The following is a 16,756-nucleotide window of genomic DNA, read 5'->3' as shown; positions in this document are numbered from 1 at the left end:
ATGGAACTATATAGTTCAGACACAATAACCTGACCCCCTTGATTCCCATGCTGCTGAGGGCTAGAGGTGGGGAGAAAGTCTTTGAAATGAGTTATATATTTTTTAAACTCCTGGAGAACAAGATAGAGAATTTATTAAAATAACACTAAAAATGGGTTGGTGTGATGTTGTCAAAGGGAATTGCTCATTCATATATTCTCTTATTTCTCTAGCCTAGTCAAATAATTTGTTAAACTACATTTTATCTTTTTTTCCATTAGATTAAAGGTCAGGTAGCAATTTTCTATCCTGCCAAATTTAAGAGTTGTCACAGATGGTATAAAATATTTTACACCATAGTGATGCAAATTAATTTTTTTTTTTTTTTTTTTTTACACAAGTCCAGGACCCAGTCTGCAAGCTTTTCTTCTGCTGTACTCCTACTGACTTCTGCAGAGCTAGTGTTGGGTTTTGAAATTATATCTTTACTCAAAACAACTGAGGTACAATTTTGGTGATGTCATTTTTGTTAGATATGTATTGTATCATTTTAACTAGAAAAGTGTGTTTTTAAACCTGTGCAAGTGAGTGCATACATTCCTACTTCAATATAACTCACTCTTAGATGGATTTAGCTTAAGTCATAGATATTAAGGTCAGAAGGGACCATTATGATCATCTAGTCCGACCTCCTGCACAATGCAGGCCACAGAATCTCACCCACCCACTCCTGCAAAAAACCTCTCACCCATGTCTGAGCTATTGAAATCCTCAAATCGTGGTTTAAAGGAGCAGAGAATCCTCCAGCAAGTGACCGGTGCCCCATGCTACAGAGGAAGGCGAAAAACCTCCAGGGCTTCTTCCAATCTGCCCTGGAGGAAAATTTCTTCCTGACCCCAAATATGGCAATCAGCTAAACCTGAGCATATAGGCAAGATTCACCAGCCAGATACCCAGGAAAGAATTCTCTGTAGTAACTCGGATCCCACCCCATCTAACATCCCATCACAGGACATTGGGCCTATTTACCATGAATACTGAAAGATCAATTAATTGCCAAAATCAAGTTATCCCATCATACTATCTCCTCCATAAATTTATCGAGGATAATCTTAAAGCCAGATAGGTCTTTTGCCCCCACTACTTCCCTGGGAAGGCTATTCCAAAACTTCACTCCTCTGATGGTTAGAAACCTTCATCTAATTTCAAGTCTAAACTTCACTTCTTTACTGATTTAAGTAAAACAAAATCACCCAAACCAAAATAAAGAGCATCTACAAAGGGTTTTGCACCAGCTTAACTAAACTGGTTTTTAAACAGTAAAAGTTAAATCATTGCAAATTTTGTATTTACTTAATTTAACACTATTTTCCTTATTTTGGGTCTCCAGGAGGGTGGCATCCTAAGTACGAAGGCTCCAGAAGATCTGAGTCCATCTGTATGAAAAAAGAAAAGGAGTACTTGTGGCACCTTAGAGACTAACAAATTTATTAGAGCATAAGCTTTCGTGAGCTACAGCTCACTTCACTGCAGTGAAGTGAGCTGTAGCTCACGAAAGCTTATGCTCTAATAAATTTGTTAATCTCTAAGGTGCCACAAGTACTCCTTTTCTTTTTTTGAAATGTCAGGAAGACAGATACCTCACTTTGCCATCTGTTTATTAATTGATGCTCTAGGCATCAATATCTAGAACCCTACTGATTTGGGTGGGGGAGGGAGGGAATCAGAAAACCAAAAGGGGGAGGAACATGGGGAACAAATAGAGCCCCTGCCATTTGATTAGCAGTCACAGCTTTAAGCACCTGTGGAATGTCTATAGATAAAACTGGTTGATGGCACCAATTTATGCCTTTCTCTATAACTATACCCCTGTTCAGCCTCCCAATAAAATTTAATATGTTGTCACTCTAAATGATTTATCTCCCAACAGAAAGGATCTGAGTTACTATAGAAAATTCTTTCCTGGGTATCTGGCTGGTGAATCTTGCCCATATGCTCAGAGTTTAGCTGATTGCCATATTTGGGGTCGGGAAGGAATTTTCCTCCAGGGCAGATTGGAGAGGCCCTGGAGGTTTTTCGCCTTCCTCTGTAGCATGGCTGACCTTGAGGGAGGCTTCTCTGCTCCTTGAAGTCTTTGAACCATGATTTAAGGACTTCAATAGCTCAGACATAGGTGAGGTTTTTCATAGGAGTGGGTGGGTGAGATTCTGTGGCCTGCGCTGTGCAGGAGGTCGGACTAGATGATCAGAATGGTCCCTTCTGACCTTAGTATCTATGAAAGCAAAATAAAGATGGGGGAGGGGAAATGGGAGTCAAGAGGGGAAGGGGACATGCACATAGCCCTTGCCCCAGCTCACTAAAAACACAAGTACATTCACACCGGGTAAGCCCAATGGTCCATCTAGCCCAGTAACCTGCCTTCAGATAATCCTGGTGCAGACCCTTCAGAGGGAATCAACAGAACAGGGCAATTTATCAAGTGATCCATCCCCTATCATTCAGTCACAGCTTCTGGTAGTCTGCTGGGTCTGGGTTTATTATGACAGAACTGTCACTGTTCTTTACATGTTTTGTTTCTTTAACTTTAATGAGCTTCTGTTTGTTGCATACTTTCATTTATCTGAAAATTTAAATTTATTCAGACTGTAGCAAAATAAACCAATACTTCTCCTGAAATAAAATTTAAGGTAGATGTAAACAGCTGCCACAGATATCCCAATTTTGGCATCAAGTTGGGTTAATTTGCAAAAAACAAGATATATTGAACTTTCTGGGCCATTTAAATGTAAGCTCTTATTTTTAAGAGGGTCAGTCATTAAATTCAAGTGAGCTTTCCTTTGAGATGCAAGGGAAGTGCAGACATTTGTCAACATCAGGAAAAAGCCAGGTATGAAATGGCTTTAAAAGACACAGTCAGCTGTCTGGGTTGGTGATTTTGACTGATAGCTCTGGGTACCTAGTCAAAAAGAATTTAGAGCCTGATTTTGCATATTTAGTGACATGGTCTTCATATCTGATGTTCCAAATATTATCTGTAAATGTACCTGGCCTTGACTGAATGATATTCATTTTCACACTACATCACACCTCATTATACGTTTCTTACCATGTTTGTAATCAGAATAGGTTTAAATATTTATACGTAAAAGCAACTTTTTCTGTTATCAGATTAAGAGATTGCAAACAGGCATTTCTCTCAAACTGTACAAAACAAGATTAAAACTAGTACATATTCTACATAATTTAGAAGGACAAGATTTAGAACTGCAACCTAATCAAAAAAGCACACAGAATTTTTGCATCTCGCACTCATGTCAGCAAAAAAAAGGACCAATGTTTACTTGTGTTTATATTTTTAAACCAAAAATGCAGAAAGTTTCCTAATGTTTGGTAACTGCACACAAAGGTGGATGGATCTTTCATATTCATCTCCAGTTTTGTGCATCTCTCCCATTAACACAGGTTTTTAAAAAAATAGAAGCATGGCTGTAAAATGTAAATATAAAAACAAACTCAAACAAGTCTATTGTCAAATGTACTGAGCAACATTTAAAAAATATTGAAATAATGGGGAAAAAAACCTGAACAATTTGTTATGCATTTGTGGAAGTGTGACCAAGGGACCACTTGGTGTCAACTGGCAGAGGGCACAGGTGTAAATAAGGGTTACAGGGTGTGGTTTCTACATACTAGTTAGTCAAAGAATGTAATGTAAGGTCTCTACTGAAAGCCTGCGTCACACTGGTACTTAAAGATTGTGAAATGTATAGATGGATAATACATAAGGGTGTGGGAGGGGGGTTGGGGGGGTAAGTTTCTTCCAGACAGGAGACACTTAATCTACCTGCCTGGCTATATGGAGGTTGAGTATTGTATACTTCTCAATGAACATATATTTATAGTCTGAGCAAAATGCTAATCAAGCAATTGCAAAGTCTTCAAGGGAGATTCTAGACAGGAATAGCAGGGGTAATTTTTTTTTAAACAAGTGAAGACAATGGATCACTGGAACTATATTGAGGGTGCAGAGATATAACCAGCTATCCTTCACTAAGGAGACAAGCTGCCAGCTGACTTGTCTTATGAACAGAAGATTACAGCTGGTCTGGCTGGCTGATTCTGGGAGAGAAATTTCAAGTGACCCAACCTTTTTTGAGACAGGAGAATGGCTTGTTTGGGCTCTAGAAAGCATGCTATGATTTTATTTTATATGTAATCATATATTTCCATGAATTCTACTTACTTCTTCTTAAATCTCTGTTCTTTGTTAAATAAACTTCTTGTTTTTACTATACATGTATCTAAGTGCTGTGTGTAGAGCAGAGTGGTGATCCTGAGGTGAAACTGGTAAGCCAATACACTATTCATTTGAGAATAGCAGATCTGTGAATTCTGAGCGAGTCCAGTGGAACAGGGGGACACACTGTGCTCAGGGGTTGGAGTGTCCCTATCATTAACCTCTAAAGGGAGAGCAGGGCCTGCAGAAGCCTGAAAGGCACTGTTTGTGTTGCCAAATGCTGGCAGAGTTGGGGAACTGACTCCTGACCCACAGCAGGCACAGACAAGGCTTCCTCACACTCAAGGCAGATGGTAGAAAGGTGCCTTAGAACCCCGCTTCCCAAGGGTACCCATCACTGAAAGTTCCTCCAATATTACTATAACTTTAAAGGATATCTTACGTGATCTCCATAAAAATCTGAACTTGAAATCTGGTTAGTAGCACTGATTATAGTAATAGTCAATAGCACATTATTGCCTGTTGAAACACTATGATAGCTCAACTTTTCACTTTAGGAAAATATAATTTCAGTTCACATAACAAAGGCTATTAACTTATCAGATTCTTTGGACAGTGATGTTTTCAGTAAGAAAACTAGTAGCTGTATTCATCTGATGTCACTGTGCTCCAAAGCTGTCATTTTCTGTAGCTACATATTGAATTCTGTTCAGTTTTTAGTTTAAGTCCAATGTCAGATCAGTTTAAATAACCTATTTTGTGCTGAGCAAGAATAGCATGTCCAAAGTCATGTCAGTGACTATAAACATCACCAGCTCGATCTTGCCTAATACTTTTCTCACAAAAATAAGTGTTTTTATTTGGTTATCCAATCAATTGGGTTTCTGCATGCAACCTTTAGAACTATCTCCAAAAGCCAATGCTTCTGGAAATGCAGTAATAGAAAATCACTAATGACTCTGTAAAGACAAAAAACTCAGTCACAGAAAAGGCATCCCTTCCCACTTGTTTAAATGCACATATTCAATGATATCTGAAACTGAAATACAGCTGGCAAAATTCAGCATAAAAATATATTTTCAAGGTATTCAAAGTTTAAACATTATTCAGTGTATATAATTATGGAAAAACCCATCCCAATTTGTCAAATTACATTAGCTGTATAATCACACAAGAGGAATAATTCTTAGAGTGTATTTGATTTGATTTCTTTTCCATTGACTAGTATAGTAGGTCTTAATAAAAATGCTGATATTTTTGTCTTCTAAGTTTATCTGTGTTTCAAGCCCAATACTTTTTGGTTGACCACTATCAGATTTTATCCCTTATATGTAAATAGCATATTCAGATTAAAAATTGCCTTCTCTCCCCTACATCACGGCCTGCTTGCAGTTCCCTCTTCCCTTCTGCATGGAAAGGATGGATGGGATCTTTGAAAGTGCACTGCAGATCCAATGGAGGGGACTGGCCTGGGGAAGGGAGGTGGGCAACCCCACATTGCACAGAATGGCATATATTATCCCCCACACCAACCCTGACTCAGGAAAAAATAATACAACCAGGGCATGTACTACCGTTTCCATGGAGAACCTTCAATCCTGATGAACCTGGAAGCAGAAAGATATTGTGGGTCCACAGACAGTGAAAGAAACACAGGGCCTCCAGATGGATGGCCTTGGTGAACCTCCAGGGCATTTTGGTGACCCCAGAGGCTCATTCTGCCCGGGGTGGGGGCAAGTGAGACAGTCAGCCCCCTGACAGAATAGTGCAAGCAAAACTTCTTGAAGAGAACCTCACAGAAATCATTCTCCAACTTAGCCTTACTCAAAGGCATAAATGTCTGCAGGCATAAAGACATAAATGTCTCCAAGATTAGGACTTCAGTCATTGCAGAAATACTTTATATAACATTTTCTGAAGTACATTCAGAGACCAAATGAAGCTCCCAAGGAACTCAACAGGCGCTAAGTGCTGAACACTTTTGAAAATCAGGCCACTTATTTAGTAACCTAAATATGGGCTTACAAGTCAAACAGGCACCAATTTTTGAAAATCTTTTCTATTACTATTACCTTATAAATTAATATACTAAAGTATGTCCCACTTCTGTGGCTCCACATGATCAACCATCCAATTCTAAATGATCAAAGAAAAGAAAAACTTTCATAATGCAAATGTACAACAACAGAATTAGCCCTTAGAAACCTTATTTCCCAACGTTGTGATTAAGGGGACACATTTACTTTGTCTATGGCCTTCAAAGGTTTAAGACTGCTGTGTGAAGGTTGACTTTACATTTTCAGATATAACATTGAATTACTGTAGGTGAATTCAATTTTAAGTTAAGAGAAAAAAGTTGAGGGGGTGTTTTTGTCTTTTTACATTTTCAAAACAAACCCAGTCTCTCTCTTTAGGAGACCACAAATATTGACTCCACAACAGACTAGCTTTTTAGCACTTGCAAACAGCCTAAGGAGTTAGAAAATTTTGCTGGACCAGTGTTGACCATTTTTTTAAAACACTCTTTAAATGATCAATTGCTTACAAGTTTGTAAAGGAAATTTTTAAAATTAAATGTAAACAAGCACATCTTTGAAAATAAAAAAAAAATTGGTGCATTAGAACAGCAGGCACTTGACGATTCAGAATTTAGCACCCAATCCTGAAAGGCCATAATGGTAAGTAATTTTACTTATGTTCAAAGGGACTACTCTCTTGTGTAAAGTTACTCTCCAATTTAAAGTGTCAAAAGTTTCAACAATATTTACATGAGTCAAAATTACAAATACTTAGAGTTTAAAATCAAAATGGTTATGATGAATGAATGTTTGGGGAGCACAAAGAGTTTATCAATGAAAATAGGAATAAAAGTGAAGTTATGAAAATGACTCTTGTATGCTCCATTTTCAATAACTGGCATTTCTAAAGTTTATTTTCTAACTAGGGTTAAGCATCTATGTCTGATGAAATATAAAGGCCAACTAAGTGTTACTGGTCATGTCCTGATATTTTAAAACAAAGCTGTTCATTCCATGGCTTAAGAAAAAATATCTTAAATCCAGTATTGCTTCCAACCTTCCTTCCATGTTTTAGTGATAGGAAATAAACAAACAACATGATTAACTACATTTGGCTAAAAACTCTCTTTGAGACCTTGTCAAGAGTAGGGAAAAAAGGTATTTTTAAAAAAATGTCAGTCAATACAATTTTAGACACCACTTAGTATTTAATGTAGCCTTTAAAAACATGTTACATTCTGTCTACACTAGATGCTAAGAGATTAACAGAGACATGCAGGCAAATGAAAGACAGACACATCGGGTGGGTTTAATCTGCAGGCCACAATTTTATTCATTATACATTTGGGAGGAGTCCTACAATGCCCATTCCCTGCTCTCACAAGGCATTTAATTGGTTCCAGTACAGGTTACAGGGTTTTAACCACAAACAATAACTCACGGTAAACCCTCCCCAGCCTATCCTGCAGCCTGAGTCCTGTTGTGAAAGCTCGCCATAATTTCATGAATAATGGGGGGATGGAGTGACAGAGGCCACAAGGATGGTGGGGAGGTGTTAATTTGCAAATATTTCAGGTCTCTCCCCCACTATGAGCGCAAAGTTCAGCAGCAAAATCCCATGTCTAATTTACCTAGGTGCTTCCCCTTTTGTCCTTTAACCACACTAGATACTAGCTGCAAGTTGCAATGAGTCAGTAGTCTTACCAGCATTATATGAACTTTTGATTTATATTGCTTTCAACCTAACTGTGGCTTCAAGAGGCCTCATGCCAATTTGGCCATAATGGGAAAAATTCCTTCCCAATCCCTAAAACAGGCTATTGGTCAGACCCGCAGCTTCATAAGCAACATGGCTCCTAATCTACTACTAAGAGGAAAGTAGACAGGGCAGCCAACCAGACAGTAAGAGGCTTTTGAAACGTCAGGCCTAATTTAAATAAAAGGAGGGCACCCAACAGCCAAATCAGATGGCTCCATACCATACCCCTCTACCCAGCCAATGAGTAAGTGGAGGACCGAAGGAGTAGGAAGGGCAACCTCCATCCTGCAACACACAGACTCTGGGATTCTCCCATTCCCTGCTGTTCAGCCAAGGTTCTCCCCTGCTGAAGGCAGTGGGAGGGGATAGTTCTAAGGTCACGTAGCTAACATTTTCAAAAAGAACACTCCCCCCCCAGTCTAGACATGACCCTATATTTAGGGAAATTCCAAACTAAAGTTGTTTTTGGTGTCTGCAAAATTTATAAATATTTGAAAATAAGGGTTAATTCCAGCAGGGATCAGTATATGCTAGATTACTGTGGGGATACGTAGGGAGGAAATGCACAATATGTGGTTTTGGTACCAAACACTTAATAGTCTAAAAGAGTTGTGTGCTTATCTAGTTCATCCTGTGCACTGAAGGAGGTGGGAGAGTCCTGTGGAAAAAACAGTATGTGATCATATAATTAAAGACTATATCATAAAACTATAAGCACAAGGTTACACAATAAAAAAATACATTAAAAGAACATTGGAGGTTGCAAAGTCAAACACTCAGAAGTCAGGAAATGCCAGAATTAACGTTGCTTGTGCATGCATATTATATATCTATTTACACATAAATACGTATACACACATTATATACATATATACAAAATTAATGAGAGCAATATACCAAATATATTACTATGTGTGGTAATATTTTAAAGTAATTTCAGGATAGTGAACATACTGTTTTGAGGTGTTTTAAAAAAAACAAAAACAAAAAAAAAACCCTAACCTGATCATTTTCACAAAGAGAATTCATTCACTCTCTAAAACAAACTACCCTGTTGTCTTGTAGACAAGATCAGACATTGCAGCTATATTAACTGAGGAAGATTATGTGGACAATTTAAAGAAACTTTGCTATATCCTTTATGCATATTAAAGAAAAGCAGTAAACTCTAGGATTTCTATCAACTTATACAGTTATCAGGTGTCACTGTTCATTTATTGCCTATTTGATAGTGCCAGACCAATGGCCCCCCCAGAAAGACTGCAGAAAAAGCAACTGAAGGATCACTGGCTTATACTGCTGCCAGCTACTTTTCCTGAGCTTTAGTTCCCCATTTGGGGGGAGTGAAGAACAACTACTGCAATTACTACACTGAATATGTTTTTTTGTCAAAGTAGAATTCTGTTCCAAAAGTAAGTAAAATGTCACTTCACAATTGTACTATTTGATGAGAATTTCATTTTATATTTATTTCCCAACCCAATGTTAACGTAATGTGTATATCTACGCAACTGAATAACCCCTCTAACTAGTATCTGCACTATGCAAATAGACAATTTTCATTACTTTGAATCTATAACGATCAATTACTACTTATTTCTGCTCTCCCCTACTCCAGCTCTCTTTTTGGCACACACTGATTATTATAGTACCTAATATAGGCCATCTTTATGTCATGAGCTCATATTCATCCTCCAACCAAGTGCTTTATCAAGAGACTTATAAGTTATTCACTTCTTTCAATTGATGCATGCAATATTAATTTGTGAATAGTTCACTCAGTGGTTTGATAAAATACTTTATTTTCACACAGTAGTTTGTGAAGCATTTTATATATTTATAATCATACTTCTGAGTTTGGATTATGGATTCCTAGTCTTGCTGTTCCTTTTTTTAAATTAAAAAGATGAAGCAATTCAGATTATGTTTTACAAATAGCTAACTGATTACTGGTTTCAGAGTAGCAGTAGAAATTTCCACCAAATGCATCCGATGAAGTGAGCTGTAGCTCACGAAAGCTTATGCTCAAATAAATTTGTTAGTCTTTAAGGTGCCACAAGTACTCCTTTTCTTTTATCTGATTACTGTTTCTACGTTTAGATTCAAAGGATATTAATACAATATTACACTTTAAATAGTCATTTTCTCCACCCTTTATAGATTAAATTGTGTGCGTTTACTCCAGGGTGGATTTGATTTAAATCAAATTGATTTAAATCATGATTTAAATCACTAGTCAGGAAGACTCGATTTAATCATGAATTTCCACATAAAAGTGCATTCTTGTTGGTTGTTATAACCTTAAAATACATATTCTTCACAACTCAGAGATAGATGTAGGTTTCATTTTTAGAAGGTACACACTATACACATTTTTAAAGTGATTTATGTTGAAAACTTTTCAGATTACTTTTACAGCTACATCAGAAAATGAATGATTGCTTGGTTATTTCATTTACCAAAGGTAACTGAAGCAGATAGTTCACCTCCCAATGACTTCAACAGGTTAATCATTAATATTTGGAGGATTTTCTTGCCATGCTGTATTAGAACATCAGACAGACAGACATTTAAATTATTTTATTTAACCATTTCTCACCTCCATGTGTATATTTATTTATTTAAAAACATTTTTGCTGTTAATAAGCATGTTATCTCTGGAGACACAAATGCACAGTTTGAGAACTGCAAAACTAAGCATTTCTGATGGTATCTTCTAGACTGAGCCCCACTGGGTAGATTGAAAGATTAACCTAAATAATCTATACAGAAGCCCCTGGAACCTCATAAGATTGGGTCCCTAATTCATGAACTATTGGAACTCATTTACAAATCTTTTTTTAAATATTACATGAATATATTGTCTCATACTATAGAATTTATAATCCCTATTCCACGATGAGATATCTTTGAGCTAATGTATCTTTAGATAGTTTTTCCCTCAAAATCCAATTTAAATTAAAAAACAGTTTTTATTTTTTTAAAAATAATCATTGATTTTTATCCACCCTAGTTACTCCAACATCTCACTAAATTCCTTTTTCAAAAACCTTAGCCCTATCCCATGTTTCTTCCACTTTTTTAATTTATTTATTAATCTTCCTACCTTTTCCCTTTCAATTTGTTTCTGCTTCTATCCCAATTAATCTGCACAAGGGCCAGTGACTCCTCTGTTGTGATTGTGCTTTATTAATTTGAATATTGACTTGTAAAGGCAATGGAAAAAAATCAATGTTGCATTACATTAAGCAGAGTCCAATATCCAGTATTAAGGTCAGAGTCTGGATTAAATTCTGCCATGCAAAGCATCTTTTTTTTTTTTTAAATGTTTACAAACAATGGAAAACATTTTTTACTTATCTTGAACAAGCAAAAAAAGGTTCAAAAATTTGTATTTAAAACTGACGCTTGAAACAAATACAAAAAGTATGAATTGCCATTTAAAACATGGAATGTTATTTCTCCCCCCCCCCCCCACCCCCCTGTTCCTCAGATGTTCTTGTTAACTGCTGGAAATAGCCTACCTTGCTTGTCACCATGAAAGGTTTTCCTCCCTCCCCCCCTGCTGCTGGTGATGGCTCATCTTAAGTGATCACTCTCCTTACAGTATATATGATAAAACCCATTGTTTCATGTTCTCTGTGTGTGTGTGTGTATATAAATCTCCCCTCTGTATTTTCCACAAAATGCATCCGATGAAGTGAGCTGGAGCTCACGAAAGCTTATGCTCTAATAAATTTGTTAGTCTCTAAGGTGCCACAAGTACTCCTTTTCTTTTTGCGAATACAGACTAACACGGCTGCTACTCTGAAACCTACTAACACAAAATGTTTCAATATTCCTAAATTAAAATATTTCATCTTGAGTCAGTTTAAACATAGAACATCTACTTAAGGTGCCACAGTGCTTCATGGGAGCTGTAGTTTGGTTTCCTCATGCCCTCATTCTTCCCTGTGCACAGGGCTTCCTGGCTGGACTACATCTGATGCTGTACTACAGTCACATGACTCCCATATGTCATAACTGGAGGGGGGGTGAGGAGAGAATGGCAGTTCATCAAGGGAGATGTTGTCTGGACAAAGAACCCAGCCTACAGAAAGGAATGGAGGCATGAAGCATCGAATTACAACTCTTTGAGCAACATGACGCTTTAGGCAGATAAGGCAGAATGAATGCATCAAGATTTTATTTAATTACTTAGACACCAATGATGGGAGCCTAACTAAGAAATGAGAGCAATTCCAATTCCTCATTTATGAGCATAAATTCAACTTAGTTGATATTACTGAATTCACGATTAGAAATTTAAAAATTGCTGGTTACAATCTATTTAAGAAGGAAGGATGTAAAGGCAAAAGGGGAGGGAAAGTGGCACTCTACAAAAATGGCATTACCTGTTTCCAAGTCACTGACAATTTGGAAATAAATGATCTTGAATGTTTATGATCCGTGTTCTAACACAAGATAAAGCACTAGTTGGTGTCTGCTACACACTATCAAATCACACTAGAGAACAGATGACCGGCTCGTTAGTCACAGGGCCCCACAGCTAAAACCCAGAGCCTGAGCCCCAGCACCTCCCACGGGGCTGAAGCCAGGAGCAGCAGGGCTGAATTCCAGAGACCCAATGATCCCCATAGGGCAGAAGCCATGAGCAGAGTTGGGGGCTGAGTGGGGGAGACACTGGGGTGTCTCAGGGCAGCTCCCAGGGCAGTCCCAGGGCAGCTCCACCCACCCCCTCCACCTTCTTCTCTCCCTGCCCGCTGGCCAGATCAGAGCCGCAGTGCAGGCCAACTGCTGCTCTGTCTGGTGCCATGAAACAGGCAGCTGCAGTGTTCCTTTGTCTCCTGCTGCTGCAGGGGGTTGAAGCTGCTCCTCAACTCCAAGCTCCTTCGCTCACACAGCCAGTAAAATCTGCCTGGGCAGGGGGACCTGGCTCCGTGGCTGGCAGAGCCCTCAGGGAACAGGGACCAAAGGGAAGCCCTCCCAGCACACAGTCCCTAGCTACCCCCTTCCCTGTACCCTGAGCTTACTCCCGTCCCTGCATCCTGAGTTGTTTTCAAACTTTTTGAGCTGAGCCCCCCCACCTCTGATATTTTGGTTGCGCCTACGCTCCACAACCCTGACAGGCTGGGTGGCCTGCTGAGGTGAGTCAGGGGGCATAGGTGGCACTCCCTCCCCGGACCCCGCCGTGCGGAGCTGGCTTGAGCCCTACCATTCCCTGCCCACCCAAAATAGAAGTCAAACTACACCTATGCCCGAGCTCTCACCCGCTCCGGCCCAGAGCCTCGAATGCCCCTCTACCCCACTGGGCCCTGGAGTTTTTAATAGCATGTATTGGGAGGGCCTCGGGGGGGGGGAAAGGTTGAGAACCCCTGCCCTACACCACCTCCCACTGACCTCAGACATAGGGGGCATAGTCAAATGACAGGGGCTATTTCTGGAGCACCTGTAAGCTCCAACAAATTTTGAGATGCCAGAAATTCCCTTTGTGGCCATTGGCAGCAGTGTCTCTTATAGTTGACTATTATATGGGAGTAGGATGGCGTAAAATTGACCTCAGCATTTAGGAGCTGGAAATAGCTCCTTTGCACACATCCTTCCTCTGCTGTGCCTGTTGCTTCTTAGACACATCTGAGAATCCACCCCAATATGTACATGCTTCACAGATGCATTGTTTAGGATAATTTTTTTTTATTGATATAGGACCCAAAAACCATAACTAGAGCCCTGCTGTGATAGACACTGTTGACATATGTAATAAAAATAGAGTCTCTGTTCCAAACAGCTTACCAGCATGTGACAAGAAGCAACAGGCTGAGAAAAAACAAACCAAGTGGAATACAAGGGAAGCACAAGGTGACAATTATGTTTAGCAGCCTTGGTGCACTAACTGCCTAGACACTGGTGGCACAATAAGTTCACAATGTCTTGTAGAAGTAAAGCATTAAGTACTGAGTATTTTTCAATGATTACCTTAACTATAGCCAAATATTCTGACATTTTGTATTATATAAAAAGCTCTACTTTCAACACCTTTGACAACTAAAATCAATACGGCAAATGTTTTTCTGTAATTCTTGGGTAGCATTTATTAAAGTTGATATGTTGCCAGACAGGAGCCAATTAATAAGGGTACTGTATTGGTTTAACTAGAACGTGGGCATTTCTACTATACAAAAAATAGTAGGAGCTACTAAAATTGGTATATAGTTCCCTTAAGATAGATATATAATAATGATTGTATAGTTTATAGTTAGCAATTTGTTGTATTTAAATAAAGCTTTTTGAATGTAAGCAGTTTTTATTTAATAGTATAACAAAGCTACAGAAAACATCCTTATACCTTTTCTAACATTTTAGTCCAAGTTAATGCAAAGCAGGAATCAACTGTTGACAAAAATATACTTTTTGCAGTTTACTCAGGTAATTGCTCTCCAGGACTTTGGACTAGACTTTGTTATCTGTGATTTCTTTGAAGAATCTACCTCAGTTTCTTCTTTCTGTATTAAGTGACAGGTATTTTTGACTACAAAGTTCCTAGTAACAAAACTACTCTAGACCATAACCCATACTAATATAGTTGACTTTTCACCTATCAAAAGGGTACAGTATCTTAGCTCCTAAAGCCAATGAGAGGGACCATTGATACAACTTTTATAGCATACATATTGTTCTGCCTTGGGAACCAGATTCTCAAATGTTTGTTTTGGAGTCTATAATTTTAATGACTAGTGCATAATAAAACACACAAAGAAAAACGTAGCATATTAACTTCAAATTTTAAATAAGCACTTCAGTTACAGAAATCACTAGTTGTAATGTATTTGGTCACTGAAAATAAAAACACACTCATGTTTGCCCAATACCAATCTAATCCATATTAGAACAACATTTAGAACAGCAACCATTATGTGAAATTAAAAACAGAGTTCTCCCTTCCACATCACCAGGAGATTTTACGATTACCAAATCTAAAGGTCAAGTTTTAAAAAGTAGATTTTCCTTTCTCCATACCCTACCAAAACCTTCCACTGTATGTAAAAATATGTTCTCTGCAGTTTTTAGAGTAAAAAGAGGGCATCACAATCACTACACATGCTCTCAAAAGAGCCATGGGTTGCATTAGTTTCTCCACCTTTAGGGCTCAGACTTCTGCATAAAGCTGAATGGGCTTCCACTGAATATACTGCCATCCTGCATGGGAATTATCTCCAACAAGCTTCCAAAGAAATGTTTGCTGCCTTAGGAGAAAAAAAATTCCTTTAGACTCCACTGGAATTTCCTCTTTTGGGAAGGGGCGGGAGGTGAATGGGATGTGTGTTTGAGTTTCTTCTAGCCATGGTCCACCACAAAAAGGAAACTGCCTCAAACTCCCATTACCAACAAGTAGGCCCATTAGTAGGGCCTAAAACACAAGAGGCATCTCCTCTTGGAGACTGGTCCTCCCGGTAGTCTTAGCTGTGAGAAGGTTCTCTAGCAGTGTACCAAAGAAGGTCTTATTGCTAAGGTTACGTTTTTGTCATGGGTATTTTTAGTCAAAGTAACAGACAGGTTGAAGGCAAACAAAAATTCACGAAGCCCACAACCTGTCCTTGACTTTTACTAAGAATACCCTGACTTTTGCCAAGAATCCCCAGCGGGGGCTGTCTGCCAGCTGCTGCTCCAATCCCACACCACTCCTCCTGAGGCATTCATCCAACCCTGGGGACCACTGTTCCTGCTCTGCTGGCCCCAGCAGCGGCTGATACAGCAGCTGATGCTCCTGGGTGGAGGCTGACAACTACTCCAGCCCTGCTGCTGAAGCAGGCTGAAGATATCACAGAAGTCCATTGAAGTCATGGAATCCATGACCTCTGAGACAGAATCAGATCCTTACTTATTGCATTTTCAGAACAGCCAAATAACCCCCTTCAAGTCATCCCACTGCTAGGTGCTCTGAAGCAAGCAAAGAGTTTGTTTACACTAGAAAAAGTGTTCAAGATTAGATCAGGGTTAGTTACAAAATAATAGCAAGCCCCAATCTAGGCTCAACCACTTTTCTTAGTCTAGCTGTAACACAAAAGAGATCAGGACTGAGGGAAGTGGAGATGTGGATGCATGCCCCTCAGCAATTTATAGGGATCTGAGAAGATGCAGTAGGAATTGTAGTGAATGGGAAAGGGAACAAAGGTCAGCACTCTTCCATTGAGCATAAGGATAGCATCAGTTTTCACCAACTGTTGCCCTTTAATTAAATGTTTTATTGGGTGAAGTAAAGCAAAAAGGAATAACCACAATCAAAGAAGAAGACAGAAAAGTAACAAAGTCATATTCACTCACACTGGACAATAATTTATATTTATTCACTGTTTATGTTGTAAGTAAATATATTGTCCAATGTATAACATATGTACACTGGCCTGATTGCTTCTGAATTATATAAACATAAGGTAAATATTCACAAATAAAGTTATGCTAAATAAAGTATTCATACTTAAGTTTTGACAAATGCATTAATTTTTAAATATTGCTACTTTATATCTTTCCTGTCCTTCACAGAAGCCATAAAAAGCTTAACAAAATTAAAATCTTTCTCTACCAATAATTCCTGATGGTTGCATGGTCAAAATACTATTATTGTCTCTATTTTCATTATGTAATTAAAGCAAACCTTCTGGTCCAATTCCATTCTGCCTGTTAATGTTGTGCCCCTTATTTATATCTGATATGAGACAATAATTAAATAAAGTAATTTCATCTCAAAGAGGAACACAAAACAAT

The 16,756-nt window shown here is 38.5% G+C and overlaps 1 protein-coding gene across 11 annotated transcripts in view; it reads right to left on the bottom strand.

Moving 5' to 3' along the window:
• Positions 1 to 16,756, bottom strand: part of APC (APC regulator of WNT signaling pathway) — a 191,565-nt gene that overhangs the window by 109,729 nt on the left and 65,080 nt on the right. The window lies entirely within an intron of this gene.

The sequence above is a fragment of the Dermochelys coriacea genome, chromosome 5 (assembly GCF_009764565.3).
Source record: "Dermochelys coriacea isolate rDerCor1 chromosome 5, rDerCor1.pri.v4, whole genome shotgun sequence".
NCBI lineage: Eukaryota > Metazoa > Chordata > Testudines > Dermochelyidae > Dermochelys > Dermochelys coriacea.
This window is presented reverse-complemented; position numbering and strand designations above follow the sequence as displayed.